This window comes from Salmo salar, chromosome 04 (assembly GCF_965601325.2).
Source record: "Salmo salar chromosome 04, fSalSal1, whole genome shotgun sequence".
NCBI classification, from domain to species: domain Eukaryota; kingdom Metazoa; phylum Chordata; class Actinopteri; order Salmoniformes; family Salmonidae; genus Salmo; species Salmo salar.
In genome coordinates this window covers 8098782-8109106 of record NC_138294.1, presented here as the reverse complement: position 1 = coordinate 8109106, position 10325 = coordinate 8098782, and the positions used below count along the sequence as shown (strand labels likewise).

General features: G+C 39.2%; 19 non-coding genes across 19 annotated transcripts; all 19 read left to right on the top strand.

Annotated features, from left to right (window-relative positions):
• The first annotated feature begins 495 nt into the window (after positions 1-495).
• trnaq-uug (transfer RNA glutamine (anticodon UUG)) lies at positions 496-567 on the top strand. Its single transcript has one exon. It is a non-coding gene; the product is annotated as a tRNA-Gln (tRNA).
• A 111-nt stretch (positions 568-678) lies between these two features.
• On the top strand, positions 679-750 carry trnaq-cug (transfer RNA glutamine (anticodon CUG)). The gene has a single exon. It is a non-coding gene; the product is annotated as a tRNA-Gln (tRNA).
• Positions 751-1274: 524 nt separating this feature from the next.
• Positions 1275-1346, top strand: trnaq-uug (transfer RNA glutamine (anticodon UUG)). Its single transcript has one exon. It is a non-coding gene; the product is annotated as a tRNA-Gln (tRNA).
• A 700-nt stretch (positions 1347-2046) lies between these two features.
• Positions 2047-2118, top strand: trnaq-uug (transfer RNA glutamine (anticodon UUG)). The gene has a single exon. It is a non-coding gene; the product is annotated as a tRNA-Gln (tRNA).
• Positions 2119-2545: 427 nt separating this feature from the next.
• On the top strand, positions 2546-2617 carry trnaq-uug (transfer RNA glutamine (anticodon UUG)). The gene has a single exon. It is a non-coding gene; the product is annotated as a tRNA-Gln (tRNA).
• Positions 2618-2728: 111 nt separating this feature from the next.
• Positions 2729-2800, top strand: trnaq-cug (transfer RNA glutamine (anticodon CUG)). The gene has a single exon. It is a non-coding gene; the product is annotated as a tRNA-Gln (tRNA).
• Positions 2801-3324: 524 nt separating this feature from the next.
• trnaq-uug (transfer RNA glutamine (anticodon UUG)) lies at positions 3325-3396 on the top strand. Its single transcript has one exon. It is a non-coding gene; the product is annotated as a tRNA-Gln (tRNA).
• A 111-nt stretch (positions 3397-3507) lies between these two features.
• On the top strand, positions 3508-3579 carry trnaq-cug (transfer RNA glutamine (anticodon CUG)). The gene has a single exon. It is a non-coding gene; the product is annotated as a tRNA-Gln (tRNA).
• Positions 3580-4103: 524 nt separating this feature from the next.
• trnaq-uug (transfer RNA glutamine (anticodon UUG)) lies at positions 4104-4175 on the top strand. Its single transcript has one exon. It is a non-coding gene; the product is annotated as a tRNA-Gln (tRNA).
• A 111-nt stretch (positions 4176-4286) lies between these two features.
• Positions 4287-4358, top strand: trnaq-cug (transfer RNA glutamine (anticodon CUG)). Its single transcript has one exon. It is a non-coding gene; the product is annotated as a tRNA-Gln (tRNA).
• Positions 4359-4882: 524 nt separating this feature from the next.
• Positions 4883-4954, top strand: trnaq-uug (transfer RNA glutamine (anticodon UUG)). The gene has a single exon. It is a non-coding gene; the product is annotated as a tRNA-Gln (tRNA).
• Positions 4955-5065: 111 nt separating this feature from the next.
• trnaq-cug (transfer RNA glutamine (anticodon CUG)) lies at positions 5066-5137 on the top strand. Its single transcript has one exon. It is a non-coding gene; the product is annotated as a tRNA-Gln (tRNA).
• A 524-nt stretch (positions 5138-5661) lies between these two features.
• Positions 5662-5733, top strand: trnaq-uug (transfer RNA glutamine (anticodon UUG)). Its single transcript has one exon. It is a non-coding gene; the product is annotated as a tRNA-Gln (tRNA).
• Positions 5734-5844: 111 nt separating this feature from the next.
• Positions 5845-5916, top strand: trnaq-cug (transfer RNA glutamine (anticodon CUG)). The gene has a single exon. It is a non-coding gene; the product is annotated as a tRNA-Gln (tRNA).
• A 524-nt stretch (positions 5917-6440) lies between these two features.
• On the top strand, positions 6441-6512 carry trnaq-uug (transfer RNA glutamine (anticodon UUG)). Its single transcript has one exon. It is a non-coding gene; the product is annotated as a tRNA-Gln (tRNA).
• Positions 6513-7122: 610 nt separating this feature from the next.
• trnaq-cug (transfer RNA glutamine (anticodon CUG)) lies at positions 7123-7194 on the top strand. Its single transcript has one exon. It is a non-coding gene; the product is annotated as a tRNA-Gln (tRNA).
• A 707-nt stretch (positions 7195-7901) lies between these two features.
• trnaq-cug (transfer RNA glutamine (anticodon CUG)) lies at positions 7902-7973 on the top strand. Its single transcript has one exon. It is a non-coding gene; the product is annotated as a tRNA-Gln (tRNA).
• Positions 7974-9277: 1304 nt separating this feature from the next.
• trnaq-uug (transfer RNA glutamine (anticodon UUG)) lies at positions 9278-9349 on the top strand. Its single transcript has one exon. It is a non-coding gene; the product is annotated as a tRNA-Gln (tRNA).
• A 427-nt stretch (positions 9350-9776) lies between these two features.
• trnaq-uug (transfer RNA glutamine (anticodon UUG)) lies at positions 9777-9848 on the top strand. The gene has a single exon. It is a non-coding gene; the product is annotated as a tRNA-Gln (tRNA).
• Positions 9849-10325: the final 477 nt, after the last annotated feature.

Genomic DNA, 10325 nt, shown 5'->3' with positions numbered 1-10325 from the left:
CCTGTCAACTTTAAAATAGCCTTGTGTGAAAGAAACAAGTGGGTGGGAGTCGATAAGCAGTCTTTGGTACGCATGAATGGCCAGCCTGCAGGAAATCTTTAATATGAATGCCTAGTACATTTATTAATTGAAAACTTGCTGCCCCCCAATGAACTGAAAATAATTAAGATTTTTTTCAAGATGTTACATGGTAGGGTAGCCCAGGTGATACCGTTTCTGTCCAGAAAATATTTTCTCTGTTTTTCCTGTGAACCAAGGACAGTAAAATCTGAACCAGCATTCTATGCTGTAAAGGTTATCACTCTGGATCTTGCAATCTGAGTTCAAATCTCGGTAGGACCTACCATGTGAATTAATCTGCCCCGTGGAACTGGAATATAGCTGTCCAACGATTGTTGAAAGTATTTGCAACACGTGATAGGAACGACAGTCCACATTTGCTAATTAAAACGCGTAATTTTTTTTCTGTACAATTCCCAAATGGATGTATAATATGGTTCTATGGTGTAATGGTTAGCACTCTGGACTTTGAATCCATTGATCCGAGTTCAAATCTCAGTAGAACCTTTCTAGCTTTTGTGCTGAATTATTCACGTGGCCTACCAATAATCTCATTTCTAGCTGTTTATCCGGTGAACAAATGACAGGAAAATCTGAACACTTCAATAATTACTATGGGGTTCTATGGTGTAATGGTTAGCACTCAGGACTCTGAATCCTGCGATCCGAGTTCAAATCTCGGTAGGACCTACCTTCATTCTGCATTGACATACTGCTATCCTGTCAACTTTAAAATAGCCTTGTGTGAAAGAAACAAGTGGGTGGGAGTCGATAAGCAGTCTTTGGTACGCATGAATGGCCAGCCTGCAGGAAATTCTTAATATGAATGCCTAGTACATTTATTAATTGAAAACTTGCTGCCCCCCAATGAACTGAAAATAATTAAGATTTTTTTCAAGATGTTACATGGTAGGGTAGCCCAGGTGATACCGTTTCTGTCCAGAAAATATTTTCTCTGTTTTTCCTGTGAACCAAGGACAGTAAAATCTGAACCAGCATTCTATGCTGTAAAGGTTATCACTCTGGATCTTGCAATCTGAGTTCAAATCTCGGTAGGACCTACCATGTGAATTAATCTGCCCCGTGGAACTGGAATATAGCTGTCCAACGATTGTTGAAAGTATTTGCAACACGTGATAGGAACGACAGTCCACATTTGCTAATTAAAACGCGTAATTTTTTTTCTGTACAATTCCCAAATGGATGTATAATATGGTTCTATGGTGTAATGGTTAGCACTCTGGACTTTGAATCCATTGATCCGAGTTCAAATCTCAGTAGAACCTTTCTAGCTTTTGTGCTGAATTATTCACGTGGCCTACCGATAATCTCATTTCTAGCTGTTTATCCGGTGAACAAATGACAGGAAAATCTGAACACTTCAATAATTACTATGGGGTTCTATGGTGTAATGGTTAGCACTCTGAATCCTGCGATCCGAGTTCAAATCTCAGTAGGACCTACCTTCATTCTGCATTGACATACTGCTATCCTGTCAACTTTAAAATAGCCTTGTGTGAAAGAAACAAGTGGGTGGGAGTCGATAAGCAGTCTTTGGTACGCATGAATGGCCAGCCTGCAGGAAATTCTTAATATGAATGCCTAGTACATTTATTAATTGAAAACTTGCTGCCCCCCAATGAACTGAAAATAATTAAGATTTTTTTCAAGATGTTACATGGTAGGGTAGCCCAGGTGATACCGTTTCTGTCCAGAAAATATTTTCTCTGTTTTTCCTGTGAACCAAGGACAGTAAAATCTGAACCAGCATTCTATGCTGTAAAGGTTATCACTCTGGATCTTGCAATCTGAGTTCAAATCTTGGTAGGACCTACCATGTGAATTAATCTGCCTCGTGGAACTGGAATATAGCTGTCCAACGATTGTTGAAAGTATTTGCAACACGTGATAGGAACGACAGTCCACATTTGCTAATTAAAACGCGTAATTTTTTTTCTGTACAATTCCCAAATGGATGTATAGTATGGTTCTATGGTGTAATGGTTAGCACTCTGGACTTTGAATCCAGTGATCCGAGTTCAAATCTCGGTAGAACCTTTCGGGCTTTTGTGCTGAATTATTCACGTGGCCTACCAATAATCTAGTACATTTATTAATTGAAAACTTGCTGCCCCCCAATGAACTGAAAATAATTAAGATTTTTTTCAAGATGTTACATGGTAGGGTAGCCCAGGTGATACCGTTTCTCTCCAGAAAATATTTTCTCTGTTTTTCCTGTGAACCAAGGACAGTAAAATCTGAACCAGCATTCTATGCTGTAAAGGTTATCACTCTGGATCTTGCAATCTGAGTTCAAATCTCGGTAGGACCTACCATGTGAATTAATCTGCCCCGTGGAACTGGAATATAGCTGTCCAACGATTGTTGAAAGTATTTGCAACACGTGATAGGAACGACAGTCCACATTTGCTAATTAAAACGCGTAATTTTTTTTCTGTACAATTCCCAAATGGATGTATAATATGGTTCTATGGTGTAATGGTTAGCACTCTGGACTTTGAATCCAGTGATCCGAGTTCAAATCTCGGTAGAACCTTTCTAGCTTTTGTGCTGAATTATTCACGTGGCCTACCAATAATCTCATTTCTAGCTGTTTATCCGGTGAACAAATGACAGGAAAATCTGAACACTTCAACAATTACTATGGGGTTCTATGGTATAATGGTTAGCACTCAGGACTCTGAATCCTGCGATCCGAGTTCAAATCTCGGTAGGACCTACCTTCATTCTGCATTGACATACTGCTCTCCTGTCAACTTTAAAATAGCCTTGTGTGAAAGAAACAAGTGGGTGGGAGTCGATAAGCAGTCTTTGGTACGCATGAATGGCCAGCCTGCAGGAAATCTTTAATATGAATGCCTAGTACATTTATTAATTGAAAACTTGCTGCCCCCCAATGAACTGAAAATAATTAAGATTTTTTTCAAGATGTTACATGGTAGGGTAGCCCAGGTGATACCGTTTCTGTCCAGAAAATATTTTCTCTGTTTTTCCTGTGAACCAAGGACAGTAAAATCTGAACCAGCATTCTATGCTGTAAAGGTTATCACTCTGGATCTTGCAATCTGAGTTCAAATCTCGGTAGGACCTACCATGTGAATTAATCTGCCCCGTGGAACTGGAATATAGCTGTCCAACGATTGTTGAAAGTATTTGCAACACGTGATAGGAACGACAGTCCACATTTGCTAATTAAAACGCGTAATTTTTTTTCTGTACAATTCCCAAATGGATGTATAATATGGTTCTATGGTGTAATGGTTAGCACTCTGGACTTTGAATCCAGTGATCCGAGTTCAAATCTCGGTAGAACCTTTCTAGCTTTTGTGCTGAATTATTCACGTGGCCTACCAATAATCTCATTTCTAGCTGTTTATCCGGTGAACAAATGACAGAAAAATCTGAACACTTCAATAATTACTATGGGGTTCTATGGTGTAATGGTTAGCACTCAGGACTCTGAATCCTGCGATCCGAGTTCAAATCTCGGTAGGACCTACCTTCATTCTGCATTGACATACTGCTCTCCTGTCAACTTTAAAATAGCCTTGTGTGAAAGAAACAAGTGGGTGGGAGTCGATAAGCAGTCTTTGGTACGCATGAATGGCCAGCCTGCAGGAAATCTTTAATATGAATGCCTAGTACATTTATTAATTGAAAACTTGCTGCCCCCCAATGAACTGAAAATAATTAAGATTTTTTTCAAGATGTTACATGGTAGGGTAGCCCAGGTGATACCGTTTCTGTCCAGAAAATATTTTCTCTGTTTTTCCTGTGAACCAAGGACAGTAAAATCTGAACCAGCATTCTATGCTGTAAAGGTTATCACTCTGGATCTTGCAATCTGAGTTCAAATCTCGGTAGGACCTACCATGTGAATTAATCTGCCCCGTGGAACTGGAATATAGCTGTCCAACGATTGTTGAAAGTATTTGCAACACGTGATAGGAACGACAGTCCACATTTGCTAATTAAAACGCGTAATTTTTTTTCTGTACAATTCCCAAATGGATGTATAATATGGTTCTATGGTGTAATGGTTAGCACTCTGGACTTTGAATCCAGTGATCCGAGTTCAAATCTCGGTAGAACCTTTCTAGCTTTTGTGCTGAATTATTCACGTGGCCTACCAATAATCTCATTTCTAGCTGTTTATCCGGTGAACAAATGACAGGAAAATCTGAACACTTCAATAATTACTATGGGGTTCTATGGTGTAATGGTTAGCACTCAGGACTCTGAATCCTGCGATCCGAGTTCAAATCTCGGTAGGACCTACCTTCATTCTGCATTGACATACTGCTCTCCTGTCAACTTTAAAATAGCCTTGTGTGAAAGAAACAAGTGGGTGGGAGTCGATAAGCAGTCTTTGGTACGCATGTATGGCCAGCCTGCAGGAAATCTTTAATATGAATGCCTAGTACATTTATTAATTGAAAACTTGCTGCCCCCCAATGAACTGAAAATAATTAAGATTTTTTTCAAGATGTTACATGGTAGGGTAGCCCAGGTGATACCGTTTCTGTCCAGAAAATATTTTCTCTGTTTTTCCTGTGAACCAAGGACAGTAAAATCTGAACCAGCATTCTATGCTGTAAAGGTTATCACTCTGGATCTTGCAATCTGAGTTCAAATCTCGGTAGGACCTACCATGTGAATTAATCTGCCCCGTGGAACTGGAATATAGCTGTCCAACGATTGTTGAAAGTATTTGCAACACGTGATAGGAACGACAGTCCACATTTGCTAATTAAAACGCGTAATTTTTTTTCTGTACAATTCCCAAATGGATGTATAATATGGTTCTATGGTGTAATGGTTAGCACTCTGGACTTTGAATCCAGTGATCCGAGTTCAAATCTCGGTAGAACCTTTCTAGCTTTTGTGCTGAATTATTCACGTGGCCTACCAATAATCTCATTTCTAGCTGTTTATCCGGTGAACAAATGACAGGAAAATCTGAACACTTCAATAATTACTATGGGGTTCTATGGTGTAATGGTTAGCACTCAGGACTCTGAATCCTGCGATCCGAGTTCAAATCTCGGTAGGACCTACCTTCATTCTGCATTGACATACTGCTCTCCTGTCAACTTTAAAATAGCCTTGTGTGAAAGAAACAAGTGGGTGGGAGTCGATAAGCAGTCTTTGGTACGCATGTATGGCCAGCCTGCAGGAAATCTTTAATATGAATGCCTAGTACATTTATTAATTGAAAACTTGCTGCCCCCCAATGAACTGAAAATAATTAAGATTTTTTTCAAGATGTTACATGGTAGGGTAGCCCAGGTGATACCGTTTCTGTCCAGAAAATATTTTCTCTGTTTTTCCTGTGAACCAAGGACAGTAAAATCTGAACCAGCATTCTATGCTGTAAAGGTTATCACTCTGGATCTTGCAATCTGAGTTCAAATCTCGGTAGGACCTACCATGTGAATTAATCTGCCCCGTGGAACTGGAATATAGCTGTCCAACGATTGTTGAAAGTATTTGCAACACGTGATAGGAACGACAGTCCACATTTGCTAATTAAAACGCGTAATTTTTTTTCTGTACAATTCCCAAATGGATGTATAATATGGTTCTATGGTGTAATGGTTAGCACTCTGGACTTTGAATCCAGTGATCCGAGTTCAAATCTCAGTAGAACCTTTCTAGCTTTTGTGCTGAATTATTCACGTGGCCTACCAATAATCTCATTTCTAGCTGTTTATCCGGTGAACAAATGACAGGAAAATCTGAACACTTCAATAATTACTATGGGGTTCTATGGTGTAATGGTTAGCACTCAGGACTCTGAATCCTGCGATCCGAGTTCAAATCTCGGTAGGACCTACCTTCATTCTGCATTGACATACTGCTCTCCTGTCAACTTTAAAATAGCCTTGTGTGAAAGAAACAAGTGGGTGGGAGTCGATAAGCAGTCTTTGGTACGCATGAATGGCCAGCCTGCAGGAAATTTTTAATATGAATGCCTAGTACATTTATTAATTGAAAACTTGCTGCCCCCCAATGAACTGAAAATAATTAAGATTTTTTTCAAGATGTTACATGGTAGGGTAGCCCAGGTGATACCGTTTCTGTCCAGAAAATATTTTCTCTGTTTTTCCTGTGAACCAAGGACAGTAAAATCTGAACCAGCATTCTATGCTGTAAAGGTTATCACTCTGGATCTTGCAATCTGAGTTCAAATCTCGGTAGGACCTACCATGTGAATTAATCTGCCCCGTGGAACTGGAATATAGCTGTCCAACGATTGTTGAAAGTATTTGCAACACGTGATAGGAACGACAGTCCACATTTGCTAATTAAAACGCGTAATTTTTTTTCTGTACAATTCCCAAATGGATGTATAATATGGTTCTATGGTGTAATGGTTAGCACTCTGGACTTTGAATCCAGTGATCCGAGTTCAAATCTCGGTAGAACCTTTCTGGCTTTTGTGCTGAATTATTCACGTGGCCTACCAATAATCTAGTACATTTATTAATTGAAAACTTGCTGCCCCCCAATGAACAGAAAATAATTAAGATTTTTTTCAAGATGTTACATGGTAGGGTAGCCCAGGTGATACCGTTTCTGTCCAGAAAATATTTTCTCTGTTTTTCCTTTGAACCAAGGACAGTAAAATCTGAACCAGCATTCTATGCTGTAAAGGTTATCACTCTGGATCTTGCAATCTGAGTTCAAATCTCGGTAGGACCTACCATGTGAATTAATCTGCCCCGTGGAACTGGAATATAGCTGTCCAACGATTGTTGAAAGTATTTGCAACACGTGATAGGAACGACAGTCCACATTTGCTAATTAAAACGCGTAATTTTTTTTCTGTACAATTCCCAAATGGATGTATAATATGGTTCTATGGTGTAATGGTTAGCACTCTGGACTTTGAATCCAGTTATCCAAGTTCAAATCTCAGTAGAACCTTTCTAGCTTTTGTGCTGAATTATTCACGTGGCCTACCAATAATCTCATTTCTAGCTGTTTATCCGGTGAACAAATGACAGGAAAATCTGAACACTTCAATAATTACTATGGGGTTCTATGGTGTAATAGTTAGCACTCAGGACTCTGAATCCTGCGATCCGAGTTCAAATCTCGGTAGGACCTACCTTCATTCTGCATTGACATACTGCTCTCCTGTCAACTTTAAAATAGCCTTGTGTGAAAGAAACAAGTGGGTGGGAGTCGATAAGCAGTCTTTGGTACGCATGAATGGCCAGCCTGCAGGAAATTCTTAATATGAATGCCTAGTATATTTATTAATTGAAAACTTGCTGCCCCCCAATGAACTGAAAATAATTAAGATTTTTTTCAAGATGTTACATGGTAGGGTAGCCCAGGTGATACCGTTTCTGTCCAGAAAATATTTTCTCTGTTTTTCCTTTGAACCAAGGACAGTAAAATCTGAACCAGCATTCTATGCTGTAAAGGTTATCACTCTGGATCTTGCAATCTGAGTTCAAATCTCGGTAGGACCTACCATGTGAATTAATCTGCCCCGTGGAACTGGAATATAGCTGTCCAACGATTGTTGAAAGTATTTGCAACACGTGATAGGAACGACAGTCCACATTTGCTAATTAAAACGCATAATTTTTTTTCTGTACAATTCCCAAATGGATGTATAATATGGTTCTATGGTGTAATGGTTAGCACTCTGGACTTTGAATCCAGTTATCCAAGTTCAAATCTCAGTAGAACCTTTCTAGCTTTTGTGCTGAATTATTCACGTGGCCTACCAATAATCTCATTTCTAGCTGTTTATCCGGTGAACAAATGACAGGAAAATCTGAACACTTCAATAATTACTATGGGGTTCTATGGTGTAATGGTTAGCACTCAGGACTCTGAATCCTGCGATCCGAGTTCAAATCTCGGTAGGACCTACCTTCATTCTGCATTGACATACTGCTCTCCTGTCAACTTTAAAATAGCCTTGTGTGAAAGAAACAAGTGGGTGGGAGTCGATAAGCAGTCTTTGGTACGCATGAATGGCCAGCCTGCAGGAAATTTTTAATATGAATGCCTAGTACATTTATTAATTGAAAACTTGCTGCCCCCCAATGAACTGAAAATAATTAAGATTTTTTTCAAGATGTTACATGGTAGGGTAGCCCAGGTCATACCGTTTCTGTCCAGAAAATATTTTCTCTGTTTTTCCTGTGAACCAAGGACAGTAAAATCTGAACCAGCATTCTATGCTGTAAAGGTTATCACTCTGGATCTTGCAATCTGAGTTCAAATCTCGGTAGGACCTACCATGTGAATTAATCTGCCCCGTGGAACTGGAATATAGCTGTACAACGATTGTTGAAAGTATTTGCAACACGTGAGAGGAACGACAGTCCACATTTGCTCATTAAAACGCGTAATTTTTTTTCTGTACAATTCCCAAATGGATGTATAATATGGTTCTATGGTGTAATCGTTAGCACTCTTGACTTTGAATCCAGTGATCCGATTTCAAATCTCGGTAGAACCTTTCTAGCTTTTGTGCTGAATTATTCACGTGGCCTACCAATAATCTCATTTCTAGCTGTTTATCCGGTGAACAAATGACAGGAAAATCTGAACACTTCAATAATTACTATGGGGTTCTATGGTGTAATGGTTAGCACTCAGGACTCTGAATCCTGCGATCCGAGTTGAAATCTCGCTAGGACCTACCTTCATTCTGCAGTGACATACTGCTCTCCTGTCAACTTTAAAATAGCCTTGTGTGAAAGAAACAAGTGGGTGGGAGTCGATAAGCAGTCTTTGGTACGCATGAATGGCCAGCCTGCAGGAAATTTTTAATATGAATGCCTAGTACATTTATTAATTGAAAACTTGCTGCCCCCCAATGAACTGAAAATAATTAAGATTTTTTTTCAAGATGTTACATGGTAGGGTAGCCCAGGTGATACCGTTTCTGTCCAGAAAATATTTTCTCTGTTTTTCCTGTGAACCAAGGACAGTAAAATCTGAACCAGCATTCTATGCTGTAAAGGTTATCACTCTGGATCTTGCAATCTGAGTTCAAATCTTGGTAGGACCTACCATGTGAATTAATCTGCCTCGTGGAACTGGAATATAGCTGTCCAACGATTGTTGAAAGTATTTGCAACATGTGATAGGAACAACAGTCCACATTTGCTAATTAAAACGTGTAATTTTTTTTCTGTACAATTCCCAAATCGATGTATAATATGGTTCTATGGTGTAATGGTTAGCACTCTGGACTTTGAATCCAGTGATCCGAGTTCAAATCTCGGTAGAACCTTTCTGGCTTTTGTGCTGAATTATTCACGTGGCCTACCAATAATCTAGTACATTTATTAATTGAAAACTTGCTGCCCCCCAATGAACTGAAAATAATTAAGATTTTTTTCAAGATGTTACATGGTAGGGTAGCCCAGGTGATACCGTTTCTGTCCAGAAAATATTTTCTCTGTTTTTCCTGTGAACCAAGGACAGTAAAATCTGAACCAGCATTCTATGCTGTAAAGGTTATCACTCTGGATCTTGCAATCTGAGTTCAAATCTCGGTAGGACCTACCATGTGAATTAATCTGCCCCGTGGAACTGGAATATAGCTGTCCAACGATTGTTGAAAGTATTTGCAACACGTGATAGGAACGACAGTCCACATTTGCTAATTAAAACGCGTAATTTTTTTTCTGTACAATTCCCAAATCGATGTATAATATGGTTCTATGGTGTAATGGTTAGCACGCTGGACTTTGAATCCAGTGATCCGAGTTCAAATCTCAGTAGAACCTTTCTGGCTTTTGTGCTGAATTATTCACGTGGCCTACCAATAATCTAGTACATTTATTAATTGAAAACTTGCTGCCCCCCAATGAACTGAAAATGATTAAGATTTTTTTCAAGATGTTACATGGTAGGGTAGCCCAGGTGATACCGTTTCTGTCCAGAAAATATTTTCTCTGTTTTTCCTGTGAACCAAGGACAGTAAAATCTGAACCAGCATTCTATGCTGTAAAGGTTATCACTCTGGATCTTGCAATCTGAGTTCAAATCTCGGTAGGACCTACCATGTGAATTAATCTGCCCCGTGGAACTGGAATATAGCTGTACAACGATTGTTGAAAGTATTTGCAACACGTGATAGGAACGACAGTCCACATTTGCTAATTAAAACGCGTAATTTTTTTTCTGTACAATTCCCAAATGGATGTATAATATGGTTCTATGGTGTAATGGTTAGCACTCTTGACTTTGAATCCAGTGATCCG